General features: G+C 38.1%; 1 pseudogene; it reads left to right on the top strand.

The window, feature by feature from the left end:
* The first annotated feature begins 2,145 nt into the window (after positions 1-2,145).
* Positions 2,146-23,757, top strand: part of LOC102088067 (macrophage mannose receptor 1-like) — a 49,790-nt pseudogene continuing 28,178 nt past the window's right edge.

The following is a 23,757-nucleotide window of genomic DNA, read 5'->3' as shown; positions in this document are numbered from 1 at the left end:
AGAACAAAATGCACTGCTGTGATATTACAACACTCAGACTACGTCTTGAAGAGTTGTGATAGATTCAGATGCTCTTCATAATAAAGAAATCTGTAACCTATTTCAGATTAAAGCCAGCCCTTAGGGCTGTTTACAAAGCTTCTTTTACTCTTTATTTGAACTACTGTGTGTAACTTCCCAGAAAAAAAAAAAAAAAAAAAAAAAAGAAACTGAGCCTACTGGTCGTTTTATAGTTTTATAGTTGAGAGATTCCTTTCATACCAGTACATATGAAAGTCTGGTCTGTCTATCTCCTTATGGGTTGTTAATCATGAACTTTCCTTCCTCTTTCAGAAAATATGTTTGATAAAATTGTAGTTGGAAGGTGTGTGAGGAGGGGAAGAACTACAGTATCTTCCTTGCCAGTTATTGTAAAGAAACTTCAGTTACTATATATCTTCCACCCTCACAGAGACCAACACGTAGGTGTTGGGGACCTGACATTGGGATATTTTTCAGATGTGACATATTTCACACACCCTTGTTACCCATATTTAAAATCATGTTCTGTACCTCACCAATCCACAGGTAGCGGGGGAAGAAACAATCTCAAATATATTTTCTGCCAACCTTTCTGCTTCAATATGTTTATCTTACATATTCAAGTCAAACGTTGCACTTAGATATGATAAAGAATGAACATAAAGAAAAGGATTAAAAAGGTGTAGAAAAATATCATAAAAATATCTTGAGTTAGAACAGACCCATAAGGATCATCGAGTTTAATTCCTTGCTTCTCATAGGAGTAGCTAATGTTAAAACACATGACTAAACGCATCATCCAGATGGTCCTTGAAGTGTTAGCCCATGAAAAATATTTTGAAGCATTTCTTCCTGGAAAATGGTGTGTGGTTTTTTTTAATAAGGAAGGAGACAGCGATAAACAAAGGAAGAAAACAAAGACTCATCATAGAGATAATATAAAAACCAGTCATTTTTCCAGTTATTTTTATAACTATATTCTGTTATCCAGGAAGTATTGCTGATTAGTTACTTTTTTCTTACACAATCCATTATTTAAACAATAGTCCAAAGATGCATGTTGATTAATTCCAGTGATTACTGAGATTCTGTTATCGAGAAGCAGTTAAAGGGTAGTACAAAAGGTTGATGAGTGTATCTGTATATCAGCAGTCATGGTGCATACATTGGTCTGCTGTACCTCAGCCAAAATATTGACATTCAAGTGCTCTTGGGTCATCAGGAAGGGCTAGGCAACATCTGCAGTGGTGACATGTGCCCTGCGGTGCCGTCTCCCAGATGGGGACCTTCTTTCCATCAAATGTGGCACCTGTGGCCTTGTCACAGGTCCTGAGCTTCTGGTGCTTACTCAGACATCTACCAGGATGGTGATGACTTTGGCTCTGCAGTTTACTTTCTTGTTTTAGCATGATATTATCATTTCAACACCCCATTCTCTTATTGTGGAAAATAAGAGGAATTTTCAAGCAGACAGCTGCTCTTATTCTCCAGGGAAAGCTTGGCCAGATCTCACCATTCCTTGTGAGTCCAAGGCTGACAGAGATTTTGCCCTTCAAATCAGAGTTTTTCAGCCCTCACCCCCACTTTCCACCTACTCTGGGTCCAGTTTGACCTCATTATGAGCTGCTTCAGCACATTAAGGAGAAAAGGACTGTCTCTGCTGTCTCAGTGTGCTGAAACAGCTCTGTACAGAAGCAGGCAGACCCAGTGCCAGCCCCAGGGTGAGGTGGCCCTAACCAGCTGGGCACAGGCCACAGAGAGGCTGTCACAGACCTCTCTGAAGCTCAGCTTGAAATTTCTTCTCCATGACCTTTCGTGTTTCTTCTGTTCATATTGCAAGGGGTTATTGAGTTTATTTTTTCACCAAATTTGCGTGTTTTTTAGATTGAGCTTCTGTCCCTTTGGTTATATGATTGGGTTGAGGAATTACAACCCCTTCTCACCCCTCCTGCCCCCAGATAGAGTAGCATTAGTGCCTTAAAGGGCTGGTAAAGCAGCTGAGAGGGCACCAAAGTGGACAAGCTACCTGTGACAAGGTGCCAGTGCCAGTCACTCATCTGTTGTCATACTCTTCCACACTGTCCCACAAGTGCCCAAGACTTGCTTGTGTTCAACTGCATTAACATGGAAGGTAAGGGTTACATCAATTTAAGATTGCAGGTCAGTGTCACAATTTTCTTTCTCTTCACAAGCATATGTGAACATTAAACTGAAACCTGAAAATACTTCTTAAGTTCTAGAGAAGTAAAAATCCTGATGATCTTGCTATCTTTCTCCTAACTCTGAGATTTGGCAGGTACAATTAACAAATAGCAATGATCTCATCTTCAGCAGAAGTGCAAGAAACATGTTTTAGACCAAAAAATTCTCTGTATTAGTATCTGATAGGACCATCTAATTTATATATTCCTTTTTCTGCCTAATTATCCCATGCTTTGCAGTTGCCATCACTAGGTATATACAAAAGTCAAGCACATTAATGCAATAGCCATGGTATTTTCAGTCCAAGGGTATGTTTCCTTCAGTTAGATCTCATGTTGACCTGTGTGGATTTTATTGTCTGAACTTTTGGTAAACAGAGCAGCTTTAAACTGATGCCTTTATCAGCCTGAATGAGGAGAGTTACAAAGGATGGCAAAGAGTACCTATCCCCCTTGCTAGAATCTGACCAGAAAAACTGCAGGCTCATCTCAACTCAGTATTAAAAAAAAAAAAAAAGAAAAAAAAATTGTCCCAGGAAGACAAATTAATGGTATAATCCATGACAACAATCCCCTTGCCATCAGTCTCTGACAGCTGGGGCTGGTCTGCAAGCGCAGGAGTGTGTCAGTAGTTCTCAGCCACTATAGCCGGGTGCATGGGGAGGCTTATCCTGGTGGGAATTCCTCTTTCAGCAGAGTGGATCCTAAAGGATTGTTGCTCTTGAAGGATCCCAAAGCACTTTATGGTTCTTTTTATGTCACTGTAGCTGCTTGTGAACACCTGGCATCAGTGTTCAGCAGACTACCATGTGCAAAGCAGCCATCATGTGTTACCTCCCACTTGTTATTCATTTAGACATGTCAGATAGGCTGAGGTATAGGGTGCTGTTGATATTGTGCCACTCTGTGCTTCTTCTCGCCCTTAATCTTTGAGGGAGTAGAAGTTAAATGAACTCAGTAGGATTTCCAGGGAACCCTTAGAAGTCAAATTTACAGTATTCATAACTTTTTTATGAGATTAGCGTCTAGGTTGTAGGTCTAGCAATTGAATTTGAAGTAGCAGAGAATTGACTAAATTCATGCCAGGGAGTACAGCTTTGCTTTTAGCCCAGCTTCTGACCTTCTAGATCATGACTGGCCAATCTGCACCTTCGAGCTGGATGCAACTTGTGCTGGGGCTACACCCGTGAGCAGTGGTGAGATGAAGGTGCCTGACGTTGCCAGATTTCTGAAGTGCAAAGGGACAAGAAGGCAGAGCCACCTCCTGCCTGGTACTCCCCAAGATATGTGTTTGGTGGCTTGTGATTGTCAGGAGGTGTTGGGTGCAGATGACACAGTGAGGTTTGCTCTTCTGGCTTTGCTTTTCCATGGAGGCTGGCCTCAGGGATTTCGACAGCCTTGAGCAGCCACTTCTTTTCAGGAACCAGCACAGCACTCCATAATTCACAATACTGACCGTACTAGGAAAGGTTTAAGTGCACAAGGTGTGTTTGGAGTATCAAGAACACAGTACAAATTGTTCAGATTTTTAGCACTAAAACTGGTATGCAACCTGGCTGAATGGATTCCTATCAAGTGATTGTTTTGTTTTGGTTTTTTTTTTTTTTTAATGAACCAATGTTTGTTTTACTGCCAGGATGCAGCTGGATCTGGTGTGGCTTAAGGAAAAGACGATGGTGAAGAAAAGGGGCTGCTCCCTTTTTGCTTCTTCATTATTGCACAATATCCAAAAAAGAAGAAAGTGGAATTCCTCTTCGCCTCACGTTGTACGAGCTCTATAATAAAACAAGGCTGTTGAAACTCCGGACAATATAAATGACAATGTATCTTTTGTATAAATAGCCCACATGCTGTGAGGAAACACTGTCAGTCTAAAACGGATCGGTTCAGGTCAAATGAAACTTTTGCTCTTTCTAGGCAAGATATTTGGCAACTGATTAAGAGACTTACTTTAAAAAAAGTTCTAGAAATGTCTTTTCCAGAAAAGCTGTTGACATTGTAATTGTTGTTTGTGTATTTTGTCATAATATGAAAAAGAAAATTCAGATAACTTTGCCCCTAACTTCCTAACATCTGTACTTAGCATTTCCTTGCAACTTCTTATTTCGCAATTCAGTTTCTCCTTTTTATTTTAATCCTGTAGAATTTCTCAGGGAACTAACTCTCCCTCTTACGTTGTATTTCTGCTGAGCAGCCAAGTAGGAACAAATCTGGTACTTAGGAAATGCAATCATCTTGGCAACAAACAGGAGATGATGCCAGATTTCCTTGCTATCACATTTTTGCTACAGGTGCTGAACAAATATGTTACTACACTTCAAACAGTATTTTCACACCACAGATTGCTTTTTCTATTCAGCAGTTTTTCTAAACAAAACAAAATATTTCCATGGTACAAATCTACTGTGATAAAACCTGGCTTCTGTGCAGATATAGGGACAGTCTATACTGCTAGGCAAGAAGTACTGGTTCTTTCAGGTTTCCACCTCTATGTTTTGATACCAAACTGATGTGTGTTTGCTCTGTGATCTGGACAAGAAGACATATGTGGCATTTCCTGAGACACTGACTGGTGTAACTGTCTGATGAGACTGGCCTACTTCACAAGAAAAACAGGGATTGTTTTTAAAATGAGCCAATTTTCAGGTAGCTTTGGGCGCTGGTCTCCTAGTTGCGTTTATGCAGAAATAAAGGTAAGTAGGACAATGGCAATCTCACTTAGAAAGGAAGAAATCTTTATCATGTCCTGCAGAGTACATTTCACTCAAATCCTCTAAAATTTAATCTTGTCTCATCTCACACATGAAAATACAAGGCTGACATGTTTTCCTGATGGTATTTTTTTTCACTGTGTAGTTAAGGTGCCCAGCTGAGGCTGAGTTTCTGTCTCTGATATTTCACTGTTGATTTGATCCCATGAGCTCCCCAGATGTCTCCTCAGAAGAGAAAGCAGGAAAGTATCCGATACAACCTTCTGTATATCATCTGCTTTCCCAAGGCAGCACAGTTTGCCCTCAGCAAGAAGTCATTCTTTTTCAGGGGAAAAATTTGTGCTGTCTGGTCTTGTTTTTTTGGAATGTGGCATGTGACAGAATATTTCCTTATTTAGCAATCTGAGCTTTCTATCCAACCATCCAGCCTTCAAAACTGAGAAGAACTGGTCACTGTCCCCTCTTCAGCAGCACTTTATTACCAGCAACTCTCATCATCCAGCTTTTGGTGAAGGGAAGAAAAGAACACAACATTTACAGTTCTGTTCTCCAGGTTCTTGCTTGTTCTTTCTCTTGTTCACAGAGCTTTGCAGCTGGCGGGTAAGTGCCTTCTGCTTGCCTCCTGTAAAGGTGTCTGTGAAAGTGCTTCCATGTCCTCTGGCATTTCTGGGTGATTTATGGTTCTGTGGCAGTGCCTATATGTACATTATTAGTTTGGGACATATAGATAGGTAGCGTCTTAATGGTAGGCAAGGGCAAGATCTAACAAAAAAGAGAAATGGATAGGGAATGAAAAAAAGACTGAATTCTTAGTGTCTTTATTCATATATAGTGGCACTATCATTTCAATAACCCCAGAAGATCAGAATTAAGAAAACAATGAGATATGTTTAACTGTTTACTTTTTTTTTCCTCCCCTTTACTTTTGTGTTCTGACTTTTTTAGCTGTTAGTGCCTGGATAATGATTAGAGAAATCAGGCTGGAAAAACTTCAGGAGTGGTGAAATGTGAAATTATTTGTAGTATATTAAGATGGTCACAGATGATGGCTGTGTAATCTGGAGAGACTTAGTGTTTACAAAGAGGATTCTTTTCATTCACTGTTTTGAACAGACTCACTGAATTCACTAGTACTGATAAAGTGGATGAAGCAAAATTTTTGTGAAATATAGTTAGATTAAGTTTAGGATAGTTATTGTAGAATTGCAGTGACAATATTACTGTCAACCCTTTAGCTGCTTTTCTCTTGTAGGTGTTAAACAGATGGCTTCTGGAGACCTGTATGTTAAAGATTAAATCCTTTCAGATGTGACCTCAATAAAACCATTATGGATTGCCTCAGAGAATTTTTTTTTTCTTTTTAATCACCCATGGTATCACTGCAGGCCAGAATAATTATTCTTAGTGTACTGATTTCAACTTTTTGCAAGCTCTTCAATGAAATTTCTTTAGCTTTTAAAATACATTTTAACTAAATATTGTGCCCAGTGATCAAGAGATGTATCAGGGACCAAAACTGGTTATGAATCCCACAAGCTTTGGAGGGAAATATAACCAGGTGGGTCATAAAGTACACCACAAAGCAGCAGAGCAAATTCGTAGACGTGATTCACTATTGCTACTGATAAACTCACTGCAGGACTGAAACTAGTTCAGCTGCTTCTACTTCACATCAGGGCCAGCAATGTAAACATGATCAGAGAAACTACCTGGGGAGCTGGGGATCCAGTTTTGGGTATAGGTGGACCTTCTGACTTCCACCAGCCTTCCCACATTGCCAAGTGGTGGTCAGATGCCACTACTATCCAGTCCTTGCTACTTTCTCAGGCTGTGATTGGTTTTCTGATGTCATTCCTAGTCTTACATTGCAATGGCTCACAGTAGATACTGCAGGTCTTGTAGGTCAACAAGGCCGATGAGTCCAGAGGTCTTCACCCACATTTATACAGTGGAAAGGAAAGGAAATGTGGATTCAGGAGTGGGAAGACAAACAACTCAGCAAAGGCAGCTGTGGCTCTACTAGGAGACCTGTAAGATCTGGCAGGGTGAGGGAAGTCTGTAGAGGTCAGAGGTCTACAAGGCCATGCATCTGAAGACAGATGGAAACAGAGTAATGGTAATAAAAGTGTGGTTGAGAGAATTCATGTGATGTAAATCAGTCTAACAAGCTGTGCTCAGCTCTGCTGATGCTGCTGACTGCCACTAATCCATACTACGGTGACATGTAATAGTGAAATACATACCCTAATTTCTACTTCATTGCCTTTTAGTCAGTAAAATCGATGTTGCCCTGGACTCTGTTCAAAGACATCATGTTTTTATCTGATATGAATTCAACGACTCCTTGTTCATGTGAATAGGAGGCAGAATCATGTCACATATCTTCTCTATTAACCATCTACTATATATTGTTTTGTTTTACAGAAAGTGGAACATTTTTAATATATAATAAAGTCAAGAAGCTCTGTCTCCAGGTGTCTATTGCACAGTCAGTTAGAACTGCCACTTGCCATCAAGACAATCATAAAAATTTAGGTGGATCACTGATCATCATCTTATGAATGTGAGACTGGAGCTATGCCTGGAGGTGCCGTGGAAGCAGGATCAGACTGTGATCACCCTGTATCCATGTAATCGAAGCAGTGGGAATGCAGAAATGAAAGCCTCCTTGCAATCGAAGGAGAAGATTTGTTTTTCTGTCCTGGCAATGGAGAACATGATAATGTTTTCTTAAAGAAAGGGCTGAGTGCAAAGGATAAGTGGAAGATCTCGGGGGCCATGGATGGTTTATGTTCCCAGGGACATGAAGATACATGAAATTGATTCTTCCATCCCTTGCACTAATTTCTTTGTGAGCATTATGGTGGTTTGTATCTTTGGCTCTGACTATCCTGATTCCTTCAATGACCATCAGAGTTTTAGAAAATCAGTGTACTGGGGGAGTTAGCCTTGAATTTAATGTAATATTTAATGTAATTTAATGTAATATTTATGGCCAGTTATGCATTATATGCATAAAATATATACATTTATATATTATATAATATGCACAATATTTTAGCATATGCATTAAAGTGTATTAGCATTTTAAATATTACATGTAGTCTCTAAATATATATTATATGTAACTGTATACATATATATCTATTTATTTACTCTTACACTCTATAGAAATATTCTCTAAAGTCGCTATTTCTCACCATACTGTGTCACTATGTTGTTAACAGAGAGCATAAACAGTGATAAGTTTCTCATACAGCAACATCAAAATGAAATTACTTCCTCAAGAAAGAAGCACAAGATGGATGAGCTGAGAAAGGGCTGGAGGTACCGGCGCAGGTGGAGGAAGTGTAGCTGTTGTGATTTAGCAGATGAGAATGCTCGTGGAATAATTCTGTTTACCAGTGCAATTACCCTTGGTCATTAGCTCAAGTCTGATTGTTCTGAATGGCTTTCCCACATCCAGAATCATCCTCTACACAAGGAAATAACACGTTGCATAACGATGTGGAGAAAAGTGTGATTGATGAGTAAAATAGCATACAGTTACCACTAATTGTGGTAGTGTTGCTGACCAGTAGAATAATTTTGAGCTCCTCACTGTTTCCCAGGCAGGATGGGTGCTGTCACCATTGTACAGCTCTTCTCTGAGGACCCCTGTTGCAATGCATGTGGGTACAGAAATTAATGCTGCAAGAAAATTAATGATGGGATCCCTGCTGCCTCCTTTGTGCCTACTCATTTGTCACCCCTGCATGGCACAACCTGCAGAACGGGTCGGGGACCAGCTCCCTGCACCCTCATCCCTTCTTATCACTATCAGCTGTACTACTATAGTTCAGTCCGCTGTTCCACTGAATGTGAGCAGATTTATTTCTGTTAGCAACTAGGGGAATTGGATAGGGACAAAAAAATGTTTCAAAATGAAAGGAGAAAGAAAATTAATAGTTTTCACTATAAAGAAATAAATTATTCATTTTCTTTATATTTTTCATCTTAATCTCATTGTTATTTAATAGTTTTTCTTGCCACAGAATTACTATTGGACAGACAATGTCTGCAAGCAGAAAGCTGGCTACATTTATAAAAGAAAACCTATATCACAAATAACTGGAGAAAAGGAAATTACTGATGCAGGTTGCAAAAAAAGTATATAAGAATGGAACATCAGTTTCCTAGATCAAATAAGTACCTTGTCTGAGATCATCTAGAATTATTTGAGTTACTTATATTATTTATATATAGTTGTGTGTTTTTTGTTATATTATGGAGTTTATCTCCCAGTTATTTTAAGATTTAGAAAGCCCTTTACAGAAACCACTTAGAAGGAATACATCATTTCACTGCAAGAGGTTTCTAAATCACAATTATTGTACTTCATTTAGTTTGAAATGGTATAGCTTACTTAATACATGATATCACAATTATTTAAAAGCTATACGGAAATCCTAAAATCATGTTACGGGGTTGGGGAAGATATGAAACCTACTGTTATTTTATTTGACATGTTCCAGCAACATTTTCAGAAGCAAATACCGCTTGTGAAGGAGAAAAATGTTACTTAGTCACAGTTGAAAGTAGGTATAATAATGACTTTTCCTTGGCTTTTAAGCAGGTAAAGATTGTGTGTTCTAAAATACTCCTGGGACTGTGGGGGACTACAGTGGGTCCATGAATTCCCTGATGGAGGGCATGGGAACAGAAATTAGCCTTGAAGATGTCGGGGCCTACCCATGAGAAAGGTGAGAGTAATGAAGTATCTGAGATGATAGGGATGTACCTGTGGGAGAGAAGGGAGTAAAGGAGTAGCATTGATGATAGCGAAAATAGCCAATAAGTTGTTACTGCTGTAACTTGTAACCAATAGTGAAGAGACACATGAATTGGTAAAACTGTGTAAAAATGCACTTTTGGCAATAAATAGCATCTACTGCTTTCATCCTGGAAGAACTTGGTCTATGTCGTTTGTCCATCTCAACTGTGACATGGGACAATTGCTCAATTCTAACACAATCTCAATTAGCAAATTATCTAAATTACAGACACAGCCTCTAGTTGAACAAGAGAATGTCTCGCTTCTGTTTGTTGACTTATACAGACTCAGAGTCCCATCATAATGTAATCTCCTCCAGTGTGAAGCAAAGAAAAGGAAAAAAAGGATTGATACCAGATTAGACAAGTAGGATTTGGGTAAATTATGTTTACTTGCATCATTACAGTCACTTTTACAGGTATGAACAAGCTTATTTGACTGACCTTGTTGGGCTGAGGCCTGAGAAATATTTCTAGCTTGGTCTCTCTGACATGGAGGACCAAACACTTTCAGGTGGGACAATGGTGAATCCATCTCCTTCACACACTGGGATGCTGCAATGCATGGTAGGTGCTGTGACAGTGGATGGTGAGCTCTGTCTGAGGTCATGGTCCCTATTTGGGTTTGCATTGGCAGTGTCCTCTGAATTTTATGTTGTAAGCTTTCAGTATATTTTACAAGAACTAGCAGTTCTCAACACCTATTTTTCAATTTCAAATGGAACAATTTAAACTGCAGTTTTATATTAGGACATCTGTTATATTTGCCCATAAGCTTAACCTTTTGCCTCATCTGCACAAAGAGATAAAAAGGAGTCACAGGCAGTTCCTGAGGCTATTCCACACTCATCCCTCTAATGGTAAAGTTAGCCTGGGAGAGAAGTCTGGAACAGGCCAACTGTAATAAGGATTTTAAGTCAGAATTACAAAATCACAGCATCAAAAATTATCACACTATTTATCTGTCTGTCTATCTATTTATTTATTTATTTATTGTGATGATAAGAAAACTGCATTCAGGGGATCACATTGTGCAGAAGCACATAAAACAAGGCTTCAAAATACCATGAGGGAATCTGCTCTCCCCAAGATATACTATGTCCTGCCTAGTGATAATTTGTCAGAAAACTTTCTCAAAAACTTTCTCAAATCCTTCAGTGGGGTTATAAAATGTAGAATAAAATAAAAATAACAAAACATTGCAAAAGACATAGAGCATAAAACTTCTGTAAATTTCATGAGAAGAAAACTTGCCAGGGAGTGTGTGGTGCCAGCAGATGATCAGAGTATGAAGGGAGGACTTGGAGATCAGTCTGGAACAGTGAAGAAAAATTAGTTTCCTTGCATCTGTGTTCACTGAGAAAGAAAATTGGCTTCCTGTGCTGGAAAATTTCTTCGTGAAGGCGTGATTGGAGAGTCTATTTCAATCTGAAATACCATGAGAATAGATTATGGAACAAATAGGTGACCTAAAGAATAGCAAGACAGGACCAAGCACAGCTGCAAAAGCATCCAAGAGCTTTAATGGTCACATTAAGTGCACTGTTCACTTTAATGTGTAACTACCCACTAAAACTGCCTTAAGAGCTAAGAATTATAAAAGGTAAATTTGGTGCCAACATTTAAAATGGTTCCAGAGAGATGTGGGGAAATACAGACCAATGAGTCATTGGTAAATTAGTTGAATCTGTAATAAAGCGTAGAATAGAGTGGATATAGTAGGAAAGATATACAAAACTACTTGTGTAAAGGGAGGTTGTGTTTATAGATCTCCCAGAGCTTCCCACAGGACACAAAAGTATACAAATAAGGGAAATTTAGTTAGTGTGGTCTATCTCAATTACCAAAAGCCTTTCAACTAATTTGACCCGACACAGGAAAGCTCTTACAAGAAAAAATTTAGTGATGTTTTGTGGTGGTTTGTTTGGTTGCTGGTTTTTTTTTGGGTTTTTTTTGTGTGTTTTTGTTTGTTGTTGTTGTTGATTTTATTTATTTATTTATTTTGTTTTGGTTTTTTATTTTATTTTTTTCAATGGGGGCTATTTTTCACTGGGGAAGAGTTTTCACCAACAGAGTCCCATAATGATCTGTGCCAAAGCCCATGCTGACAGACAATCTAGAAAAGGTGATATAGTGAGGTCACAAGATTTGCTGATTATATTAAGCTATTTCTGATAGTGAAGACATGTCTTGGAGAAAATACAGGATGATCTCGGGAGAATAAATGGCTGGGCATGACCAGTAAAATGCCAGGTGAACTTGGATGTAGATAAAGTGATGCTCATAGAAATAAACATATGTCTTGAATTGTCATAAAATGATGGATTTATAGCTGAACCTTTCATGTCAGAAGTTAATTTTCTGCACCTTGGTAGATATGTCCATTAAAACATCAGGTCTGGCCTCAATAGGAATCAGAAGCAAATAAAACGTTAAGAATACTTAGGAAATGAAGAAACGACACAAATAAGCCATAGTATAAGCCCATTGCGAGCATCCAGAAAGGATCATGACCTCCGCAGACAGAAAATACTACTCTTTGCCTGTGTGAAAACCAGGTAAAATATAACTCTGCTATCCAAGTGTTATTGTATGGCAATAAGTGAACATCTGAAGCTCAAGATTTGAAGTAAGAATTAAACAATTTAGACTGTATAAAATATCCAACAGGTTTTTTGTTTCTCATAAAGTAAGCAAGCCAGGATGTGTAGCCATGAGAACTGGGACTGCAGCTGGATAATGGGATGTTCTTGACTGTGAGACAAAGCAAAAATTTATCTGTAAGCAGTGGGCAAAGGGTGCAACTACTCCACCTATTGAAACTACTGCTCCAGTCCCCACATGTCCTGAAGGTTGGGTATCAAACAGCCACAGTAATTCCTGTTTTAAATTAAGTGCCTAAATATTTTCAAGAAGAAGAAAGGATTTGAACTGCTCAGTTTGGGCAAAGGCGTGGAGAAAGAAAGAAAGAAAAAGGAACATTTTCATTTTGCAGTATCTGAGACTGGAATATAGAAAAGAAATCTCAGGGAATGACACAAAGGAGGGGACAAACTAAGGAAGAAAGATCTTTGCTTCTGTGAACTTAAGAACACATTCATGACAGCTAGAGGAAATAGAGAGGTTGAAGGTAGAAGACAAGGAGGAGAGAGACAAATCTAATGGCCTAAGATTGTCTTACATGCTTATAAGTACTCTTAAATGTAAACATCTTGCAAATCTTAGAGCTATTTTTTTCCTTTAGGTTCTATTTCTGTAACTTAGATGAGGCTAATAGAATTCAGTAATACATGTATAAGGAAACCAATCTCTCAATTTGTGTTTTATAAAGAATTCACTCAGCAATCCCACCTGGAATTCTGCCTTCATATGAAGACATCAAGAAGAAGATTCAGCTTTCTAAACACAGGCATCTGGCCTGATTGAGATGCATCCCTCCTTCTTTAGCTGTTGATCCAAAAAGGGGCAACTATCCCACTGGTCCCTGCTATGTCTACCAGCTCTATAGAGATGGTTCAACATTCCTGAGCTTGTCTAGATCTAGAGGTTTACAGGTGGGCAACTGAATTGGACCATAAAGGAAGCATTCAGCTTGAGCTGACAACAAAATGTAGCTAACATGAGCTAGACCTCATTATAGCCAATTGGAAATCTCACCTGCACATCTAATGCTGCCTGAAGAGCAATACAGTTCAATCCAGTGCGGTATTCAGTTGCCTACATGTAGATGACTTAACCACCTGTGATGTCCCAGAGTTAGTCCACCCGACTGTAAGTTTCCCACAGAAGCAGTGCCATATCTGTCAGCTCTTTGCAGATATATTGCACAGCCTCTCAAACAGGGCTAAGTACCTCTGTTTAGACAAATGAATCCTGCCCTAGCTCTCTATTGACTGTAATAGTAGCTTAGAAACCTTGTGTATATCTTACCAACTGAAATGAGATATTGTAATCTGCAAACTAAATCCCTAGATAACATTATATTAACTTGAGATGTTTGCCCCCAGGAGATGGCACATATTTCATAAGGTATGTCTGAACATATATTGTGCCCTTAGATTGATCTGATATTTTCTATCTCATTCATTTATTACCCATTTTCTTTTCAAATTTTCTTGCTGGTATATTTCCCCTGCTGCCCGGAATGTGATGGTGCCATAGCCTGAACAAATCATAAACAGGTACATGTACTGTAGAGAGCCCTGGATGAGGAGCAGAAAGGTCAGGCAGTTCAAATTAAGCACAAGGGGCTACAGCTGGGCTACTAGTAGAGCTTCAACTGGCTCATTAAAAGCTGCTTCAGATCAAGCTGGAGCCTGAAATATAAAACAGAGAACATTTTCTGCTCAGACTCTTTGATGGATAGATGTGGGGAGGTTGGAGAAAGTAGAATGACATTAACTGATGACTAGAACATTTCTTCTGAGTCACTGGCTCCTTCTTCCCTGTCCTTTATTCTTTTTTCATTTGCTAGACGGAAGCCCACTAACTAACAGTGCTGAGCAACTAAAGTCCATAAATATCTTCTGTTAGTAAAAAGTAGTTGAGTGCATAAATATAGTGTGTGGCTCTTCTACTCACTCTTACAGTCTAAACAGTAGAGATTAGCCTCTTTCTAACTCAAAATAAAAAGTGATAAATTATTGTTATGAATACTGTAACATCTTGACTTGCTTCTTCAATCTTATTATTTTCAGGCTTGTGGAATGATATAAACTGTGGTTACCCAAATAAATTCGTATGTGAAAACTGTAACTTCTATTAATGCAACATTTGCTTCTCCCTTGCCTCCTGAAGGATGTCCAGAAAGTTGGTCATTCTTTAACAACAAGGTATGTCAACAAGTATCTTCAGGATATTGTGTAAAGCAGTGGAACTTGAAAAAAATAACTGAGAAAAATAATTATAAAATAATCTGGAGAGTAATTATCCAGTCAGGACATTTTGGCTGGATGGCTGGACTTTTTTGGAAGTGACTACAGACATTGAACTTTGCAGAGAAATATAGTAAAAGTAGATGTATGCTGAATAAATTTCAGGGAACATAGTTTACACAGGCTTAAAATAGGCTGTTACTGTTTGAGAAAAGCCTTCCTTCTCCTCCTCTCCTCTTTTGTCTATTTATGTTAGAAACTGAAATTTGTATCTGTCAGTTTTGAAAAAAACAGTGTCCTGAGGAGGGGAAGTGGAGAGGGAGGTGCTGAGCTCTTCCCTGGTATCCAGTGATAGGATGTCTGGGAATAGTTCAAAGCTGTGCCAGGGGAGATTTAGATGGGACACTAGGAAACATGTATTTACCAAGAGAGTGGTCAAACACTGGAACAGGCTTCCTAGAAAGGTGATTGGTGTCCTAAGCTCATTGGTGTTTAAGAGGCTTTTGGACATGCCCTTAACAACATGCTTTAACTTTTGGTCAGCACTGAACTGGTCAGGCAGTTGGACTAGATTTTCACTGTAGTTTCTTTCCAAATGAAATAGTTCAGTTCTATTCTATTCTATTCTATTCTATTCTATTCTATTCTATTCTATTCTATTCTATTCTATTCTATTCTATTCTATTCTATTCTATTCTATTCTATTCTAATATAGTGTGCTCCATATACTTATGTCACAGGGCTTCCTCGGGCCTGTAGTAAAGAATTAGGGTATTCCTGAAGATCCAGTGATGACCAGAGGAAAAATCTGAGTGCACGAATTCCTCAAATGAATTAATTTATGAGTAATATTACAAACATGGATAAGGTGCCCAGTAGCAAATATATATCCCTCAGACAGTTTTCTCTGGAATACAATCACCTAATAAATTTAAAGCATTTCTAGAAGCATTCAGAAACAGAGACTTATTTTGCTATTAGGCAGTATTTACTTAATAATTTATCTGGGAAAGTAACAAATTCTTTCTCCTACAATAATCCACTGTCTTTTTATGAAGACTGTTTTCAGAAATACGAACTCACAATGAATGCTGATTCAATTCTTGCAGTCTCATTTTTAATATCCCATGTAGTGGCATTACTTTTGCAATATGTGCAACTTCAGCAGTTTCCAAAACTCAAATGCTTAAAAAAACCTTGAAAAATTGTTAGATTTCTCACTCTGTCTATTATTTTAAATACCAGCTAATGAAATATTATTTTCCCTAATAACTCCACAGTTTCGGTGTAGCATTTCCTGAACTACCTTCCTATCACTAATTTTCTACCAAGAAAAATGTGTAGTTTTAGTCTTCTGTTGAAAAATGGGTTACTATTATATTTTTTTAAAGTCATCTGCTTAGGTAAGGAGTGAAAATGTTCATGAGATACTTTTTTTTTTTTTTTTCACTTGTTATGTTGCTCTTTAGGTCAGTGGTTGGGGCTTCATATACTTATTGCAGACAACTTTTGGGTAGAAATACTTGCCATTTCCATTTTTTCCTATGGAAAATACAGTTCATGTCAGCAAAGTATATAAAGCTCAGGTATAGGTTTTGGACTTTTTTCAATCTGATAATATGATTGTTAACTGTAGTATGTTCACTAACATAAATTAAAATATTATCACCCTTAGATTCTTCCTTCTTTTTGTTAGTGCTTTGAAATAAATACAGTTTTTATTAATATAATTTTCAGCTTCAGACTTCCCTGTGAATCAAGTGAGAGGAAAGGGGAAGGAATGTGCTCCTATCTGTGCAAGATCTCATCAATAACAAGGATGGCTTCTCTCCCCAACACTTTGAATTCAGCTTGAACAAGCACCAACTTGACATTTTTAAATGAAAGAAATAGGAACTGAAAGCTAAGGAATTCAGCAGATGATACTCTACTAGGAATCTGCAAGAAAGCTAATTTTAAGATGTTAGAAAAACAGTGGAAAGCAGTACAAAATAGAACTTAAGTGACGCACAAATACAATTTAGACACTAGCTCCTTTGTGGGGAATAGTGCTTAACAGAGAGCCCCGATATGGAACCTGCCTTCCCCAGGTTGCATGGGGTCTACTGAGCAAGCTGGAAAGTTAAAAGAAAATAATACAATGGAATGAAGTTTATTTTCTAGGCACTAGACTCCAATTTTCTTGGCTCAAATACAACAAAGAATTTAGCACAGTGGTGAGAACAGGCTATTGCACAACTGAAATGCAGCACACAGGATAGTGACCCCAGAACATTTGTAACCAGCATTAAGCTGGTCAGTCATGAAAGTTCAGCTCTGAAGTGCTCAGTTCTCCAGTCCTCTTTCACCCTACCTCAGTGTCTGCATAAATCTCCCCCATCACCCTGCAGCCTTGGGCAGCTGAATCCTCACAAGCATCCACATGCACAAGGTGGGGCTAAAGCCCAGTTTGCACTGGAGTGTGGCTGGCACTTCATGAGGCAGAGAGAGAAATAGGCAGGAATTGTGGCCTCCAGGTATTTTCCTTGGGGATTCGCTCTGTGATATTGGATGTTTCTGAAATATGGTTTCACTCAATAAGTTCAGCTTTTATTTCTCTCCCACCCCATTGTTGCCTGTAGCACCACTCAACTTTACAACTTTGGGCTGCTCTTGCAAGCTTTGCCTGCACTAAGGTCTTCCTGAATGTCACCTGCAAATAGAATAGGTATTATCCAATTCCTGCTTTTACTGAAATCCAGTAATTTTTTCTGAAAATTTATTTCCCTCTTACAATTTCAAGTCAACAATTTTAGCCAGTTATTGCAGTAATTTTTCCTAACACCTGATAAAGAAAAGCAAATACAGTTGTTCCTCACATGACATCTGTTCAGCTTCCATATATATCTCAGTACTGATTATTTAACTTCTCACTTTTTTCAATTTAATTATCACAACTTCTATTTTCACTGATGTAACTAAACAGAGGGAACAGCAGGACTCATCTGTATGCAAATATTTGCCAGCACAGTTTTACAGCACAGTTGTACAAGTATTGCCATGTGAATATAAGTCTTCAGAGGAGCACTTTGGTCACAGATTAAGAGGAGCTTTTACAATTTATCTTACTTTTGGCTTTGTCCTGGAACACCTTTGTTAGGAATTTCTCAGGTAGATGAATGCATTGTTTTGCTTGACAAAACTGTTCCAAGCAAAAGTTTCTCTCCTGTTACAAGGAAGCTTATAACAAGCCTATAGCATTGAATATCTTCACTTCTTTCAGATCTTCAACCAGTAGTTATAAAGAGCCCAACCTAAAAATCTGGTCAAAGCAAGGAGTGTAACAGTAACAGTTTTAGCCCTCAAAGTGAGCAATAATGCATCAAATGCTGCAGAACCTGTAAAATTTGTTCTTTCTTCTATACATGTAGAGCTGTGACATTGTAGTAGTGTACTGAACCACTGGGGTTTTGTCTCCTTTTGTTTCTGAGATGTAAGGGTTAACGCAGAGACTGAGTTTTTAACTGATGATATTTCACTGCAGGTTTCTTGTTACGAATTCTCAAGATGCTTTTTCAGACATTAGTCCTGTGTAGCACTCCAGCAACTGACCCCTATATATAATACCAGCAAAGTCCCAGAAAAAGACCAAGGTCACCCTTTTACTTATCACTTCCAATTACAAGGATAGAGACTTCAGTTTTGGAAGCATCTTGTTCAACAAAGAGAGTAGGGTTTGCATTGTACACTCCAGTGATTTCAAAATACCATGTGACAAGATATTTCCTTATTTAGAGGACAGCACTTTATCCATCAACCTTTTGATAGAGAGAAGGACCTGTCACTGTCATCACTCAGAAGATTTTATAGACTGCAATCTTACAGTCCAAATGTTGGTAGAGGAATGAAAAGCAAGTTACATTTGCAATGAGTATCTGCACATTTCTGTTTTTTCTGTCCCTCACGCATTGTTCATAATAATAACTGGATAAGTTTTTTGTTGGTTTTGTGTTAAACTAGGTAAGAAAATGCTTTTCCTTGGGCATCTTTACAGTTTTAATGCATAGACTTATTATTTTGTATTTGCTATGAGATTCGATATATGATCTAAAGAGTATGTTGGGTATCATTCTGACAGTTCTTGATTCACAGACTGAAAGAGAGGAGAGGTAGGGTTGTTGGGGTAAAATGAGGTAATAAGAGCAGGATCTTTAAACTGAAATTTCTTTTTGTGTAAATAGTAAGTCAGATGGCACTGTATTGGAGGGTGATGAGAGATGAGAAAGCATGGAGCTCTTTCCATTTACCCTCCCCATCACACCCATGGTGCAGTGATCAGTCACAGGATTTTAGAGCCATGTTTTCATGATAGCTGTGCAACTTTCCCTTTCTGCTGCAAGATGTGAGGTATGAGAAGGAAGAACTGGCTTCTCCCCTCCAGTCTGACCAAATCAGAAGAATAGTTCTAGTCTAAAGATGTATGTAATTAATTTGGTATAGCTACAAAGACAAACGGTCGAGTAATAATGCATGTAGAACCGAGAGCATGAAGGTCTTCACATGAAAATGAGATTGAGAGCATATAGCAGAAATTTCAGGATAAAAGAATGCTCCTGTAATGGTGTGATAGTTTTAAAAGAAGCAGCATTGCTAACCTTAAAGAATGTGAGTTGAGGGTGAATCTGCAAGACCTCTTCAAGTGCAGAAATGTACAACTGAAACCTAAAAGTTTTACTGTGCAAAGATGCTTGCCACAACCTGATCTGTGTTATCTTTGCTCAGCCATCCTTTTTCTTTAAAAACCAATGAAAAGATGGAATGATAAAGCAAACATATTGAGCTGTACAGAATACAACAATGCAATTAACTCATTTTTGTATGAGAACTGCTTGTGCTTTTCTGTCTTCAGGAACCACAACTTAGCAGAAACTTAGCATCACAGAATTTGACTTTCCTACAAGGCATGTATACCAAAATCTGAACACATCATTTAAACCCCTGATTTTGCTAATACAACATTTTCTTTAAAACTTCTAGCTACACAAGGGGGAAAATGCTAAAAATGAATTTAAAAAGATGGTGTGACCTCTTAATTTAGATAGACATACTGATAGATAGATCCATTACTAGGATTACGTTCTTTCCCCTAGATATCTTTACATTACAAGGAAATGCCAGTGGACAGCCATGTGTATTCCCTTTTAAATATGAAGACAAACAGTACAATGAGTGCACAGATGCTGGAAGGTCAGATGGCTGGCTCTGATGTGCAACAGCTGCAGACTTTGACGCTGACAAACTGTATGGATTTTGCCCACTAATAAGTAAGTTCTTCATTTTATTTATTAACTTGTCATAAAACATTGTTGAGGAAACGATCTCTTGAGCTACTAGGTTCATTGTCAGGTACCAACGGCACATACTCATGACAAACCTTATCAGAGCAGACTAAATGAAAATCATCTTATTGAGCATTAGACCCAGAAGCCAAACACTCCCTCTATAGCCAGTGGAGAGAAAGAGGTGCTTACAGAGTGTGGTTCAGCCCAGACAGGTCCCGACTCACCTGCCGGAGGTGGCTGCTTCTCTTTGTGGACCAGTGAGGTGAGGAGGCTCCTTGACAACTCATTTATGGAATCTAAGTGCATGGCATGACCAGCGTGAATTTAGAGTGACATCTTCACTTCCAGAAATTCCCATTGCTCTTAATTCTGCAGGCATGCCTTGTAGGTCAGTTCTCAAACAGCTACATACTGGGTTTTTTTCTGTTAACATCCATTTCTTGTGTCCTATTGCCAGGCTACACAAAAAAAGCTCTATTAAAATTATCCTCCTCTTCCAACTTTGTACTATTTTCTGCACTGAATTTATATTTGGATCCTGTCACCTCAGGACACAAACTCTTCCACTTTCCTCACCAGCTGCCTTCACAATAACACAACAGTTTCACGAGGTTTTGTGAGTTGTTCTTCAAAGACTGCAGATAATCTGCCCATTAGTACTACACAGACGTTTTTAATAGCTCCTCAGGCTGCCAAGGGACAGGCTCTGCCATTTTTGAAAAATCTGCTTGATGGAGAACATCTAGAGTTATAGTTCGTCTATATGCTTGCTTTCCTCCTCTGACATCTACCTGGAATCTCTCTTTTCAATCAACAGATGTGTCTGGTTTACCCAGTGCTACATTTTGTGTAAAACAAAATTTCAAAGCAAATATTTGAAACCCATTCACCCTCTTCTAAAAACTTAGAAATTTAAAATAATTATTTTATTAAAAAAAAAAAATTACAATTGTTTGTTTGTTTAATTGATGCCTAATTTGATTTCATATTTTTGGTGCTTTAAAACTGATGACAGCAAACAGTTAATACTGTGCATTTTTAGAGCATTTGCATCATTACATACTTCATTTGCTTTTAGTTGGTGCAATATCAGTCCTCTAACAGCAACACTTTATGTCACTTTTTCTTCCAGGTAATACAGGGAGATTTTGGACAGAAGACGTTTCAACTGCCATTCACTATCAGATAAACTCAGAATCAGCTTTAACATGGCACCAAGCAAGGAAAAGCTATCAGCAGCAAAATGCAGAACTATTAAGCATCACAGAGATTCATGAGCAAGAGTATATGGGAGGTAAAATGACAGAGAACAAGATCTCAAAACATGCTGTCCCAGAGCTTTAGATGATGAAGTTGGCTGCCTTCTGTATCACCAAGGAAGACAGGGTGTCAGGTGTGGTTCAGGAGCTACCAAAAGGGACAACACTTGCTGGTGTTTTTCTGTGAAGGATTGGTCCCAAACCTCTGTAGGGGGAAAATGGCCCCATCCCACTTCAGTGCTTAAAGTGGGACCTACCACATCTTCTGCAGCCTGCCCCAGGGGAAGGGTTTCCTCTGCTTGCTTTCTTGCTGGTGCACTCATTCTGGAGCAGGACTAGGGTTTGGTACTCAAATTTACGTTTTTCCTCTGTGTTTCAAAGAATATTAATCTTTCTAGGAGAACGCATGATGATGATGGCTAGATATGGGTACATTTACATACAGAAACTCCAGTGGATTTCAGATACAAGTGTAATGGTATCAGTTTGGTATAAATGGTGTAAAGTACACTTTGAAACACATAGAACAAATCTGGAAGCAACTGACTGGCACACCATCTTTGTAACCTTTTTTCGTGTGTTTACTCCACAAAGTCTGTTATGGAAACATCTTAGCAAAATGCCACAATGAAAATAAGACACTTTTGATATCTCTTATGCTGTGATGAAAGTCAGAGAAATAAACTCTTATTTAAGTAGTGAAATAAGATATCCATTCACCCTTATAACTACAGAGATCTCTACTAAATCAATATTTATTTATTTACATATTTTACTTTTTTTATCTGTGAACCTCAGTAATGCAGAAAGTACTGGTTTGGAGCTAGTTTAAACTTAGAAATATAAATGTCTTACTTCTGACATTATTTCTTTTAGATGAACTTGCTAAATATGAGGAAAGGGAGATGTAATGGTCTCTTTCAGAGCTAACTAAAAAATTGAGGTTTGTGTTCTGGATTTGATTGAATACTTTGAATTTCAACAATGGATGACAATGGGTTGGGGGCAGCCCTCTCAGATACTTAAACTGGGCTCCAGATAAGAACTGTTCCTATTTTGTAAAATTTGAATGGATTCTGGCAAGACACCAACTAATAAAAACTGCCCTAGCTACTTCTATTTCAGAAAAGTCCATTCTGATTTACAATAGCTGAAGATGCAGATCTTTATTTTAAGAAGTACACTTCCAAATTACAAAGTTCACTGTGGATCGCAGCGACAGCAAGTTCTTTTATTTTCTTATATAAGCACAGAGCTTGTTTATGGAAGCAGAGTATGATGTGGAGTGATATATAACCCTACAGACCAGAGATCAGGTTTTTTCCACAATGTGTTGCCCAAGAGTATAAACATAAATCAGATCTTCCGAAAGTAGCAAAATATTTAGAAATTAATGTCATTATGTTTTCTGGAGAAATTCTAAATATTACCTAGAGGCTTACAGAGCCACCTCATAACTCCTCAGTAGTTTATGCAAAATTGCATTGGGCCACCTCAAGAAAGGGAAAAAGGGTGTGCTTGTGGTGCTACTCACACATGGGGGGTTCTTTTGTTTCTTGTTTTTTTGGTCCCATGCTTTCTTTGTACCATGAGTATTTCGAGCCATCTCCTGTTTTGGAAAAGTTACAAGATGGTAAAGGAATAATTAAACTCTCCTCTAAATTTTCAAAAGATCTGTAGCAGGCAATTTCTTTTGCTGCTTATAGAGGTTTTTACACTGCAACAGAAGAAAAAAAAAAAAGAAAAGCTATTTTACAGGAAAGTAGATTTGTAAAATTCTTGAGATATAGTAAAGGCATGGTATAATTTAAAACTAAATATTTTTAAAGTTTGGAAGTTTTTGGCACAGGACAATATTCTAGCTTCTGGATGTCAAGAAAAGAAACAGAAACTTCCCAGTACCATTATGACACAAAGTCAATGGAGAGTCACTACTTCACTCTCAAATCATAGACTAAAAGCAGCATCTTATTAACTACAACACCAGTTATCCTACAGGAGAATAAGTTGATGTTTCTACTGATAATACGATGACTCTGTTAATCTTTTTATTTATTTTTTGCTGTGAGATTCTATTTTCTCTCTTACTCAAAGTCTTTCCCTGCTCCCTGGGAAAATGTGTGGTGTTATGAATCTCAGCAAGAAGGCTGAATGTGAAAATCAAGCGTGTAACCAGAGACTTGGTACATTTGTAAAAAGAGAAACTTCAGTTCAAAGTCTGATATTATACCCAGAGGTAGGTTAGTCAAATAAAAAGAAAGATTTTTCTTCAACTTCTAGAAAGAGCAATCTGTAGAGATTTGCAAATGACAAAAGGTATGCAACACTGTCTTTCAACAAAGGCATTAGAAACCTTTGAAACCACAGCTATACATGCATATAGAGACTTTTAGATGCTGCTTTTGTACTCCCATTGTGTATTAACCATTCATAGGAGAACATTATTATTTTGTTCCAACACTATTATTCATTCTCGCAAGACCCATAAAAGCTGCTCTGTCACGGTAACCAATGTCAGCAATCAAATTTCTATAAATACAGTAGAAATTTGTGCTTCA

Source organism: Columba livia, chromosome 2 (assembly GCF_036013475.1).
Source record: "Columba livia isolate bColLiv1 breed racing homer chromosome 2, bColLiv1.pat.W.v2, whole genome shotgun sequence".
NCBI lineage: Eukaryota > Metazoa > Chordata > Aves > Columbiformes > Columbidae > Columba > Columba livia.
Note: the sequence above shows the minus strand (reverse complement) of the source record. Positions and strands in the feature narration are given on the sequence as shown.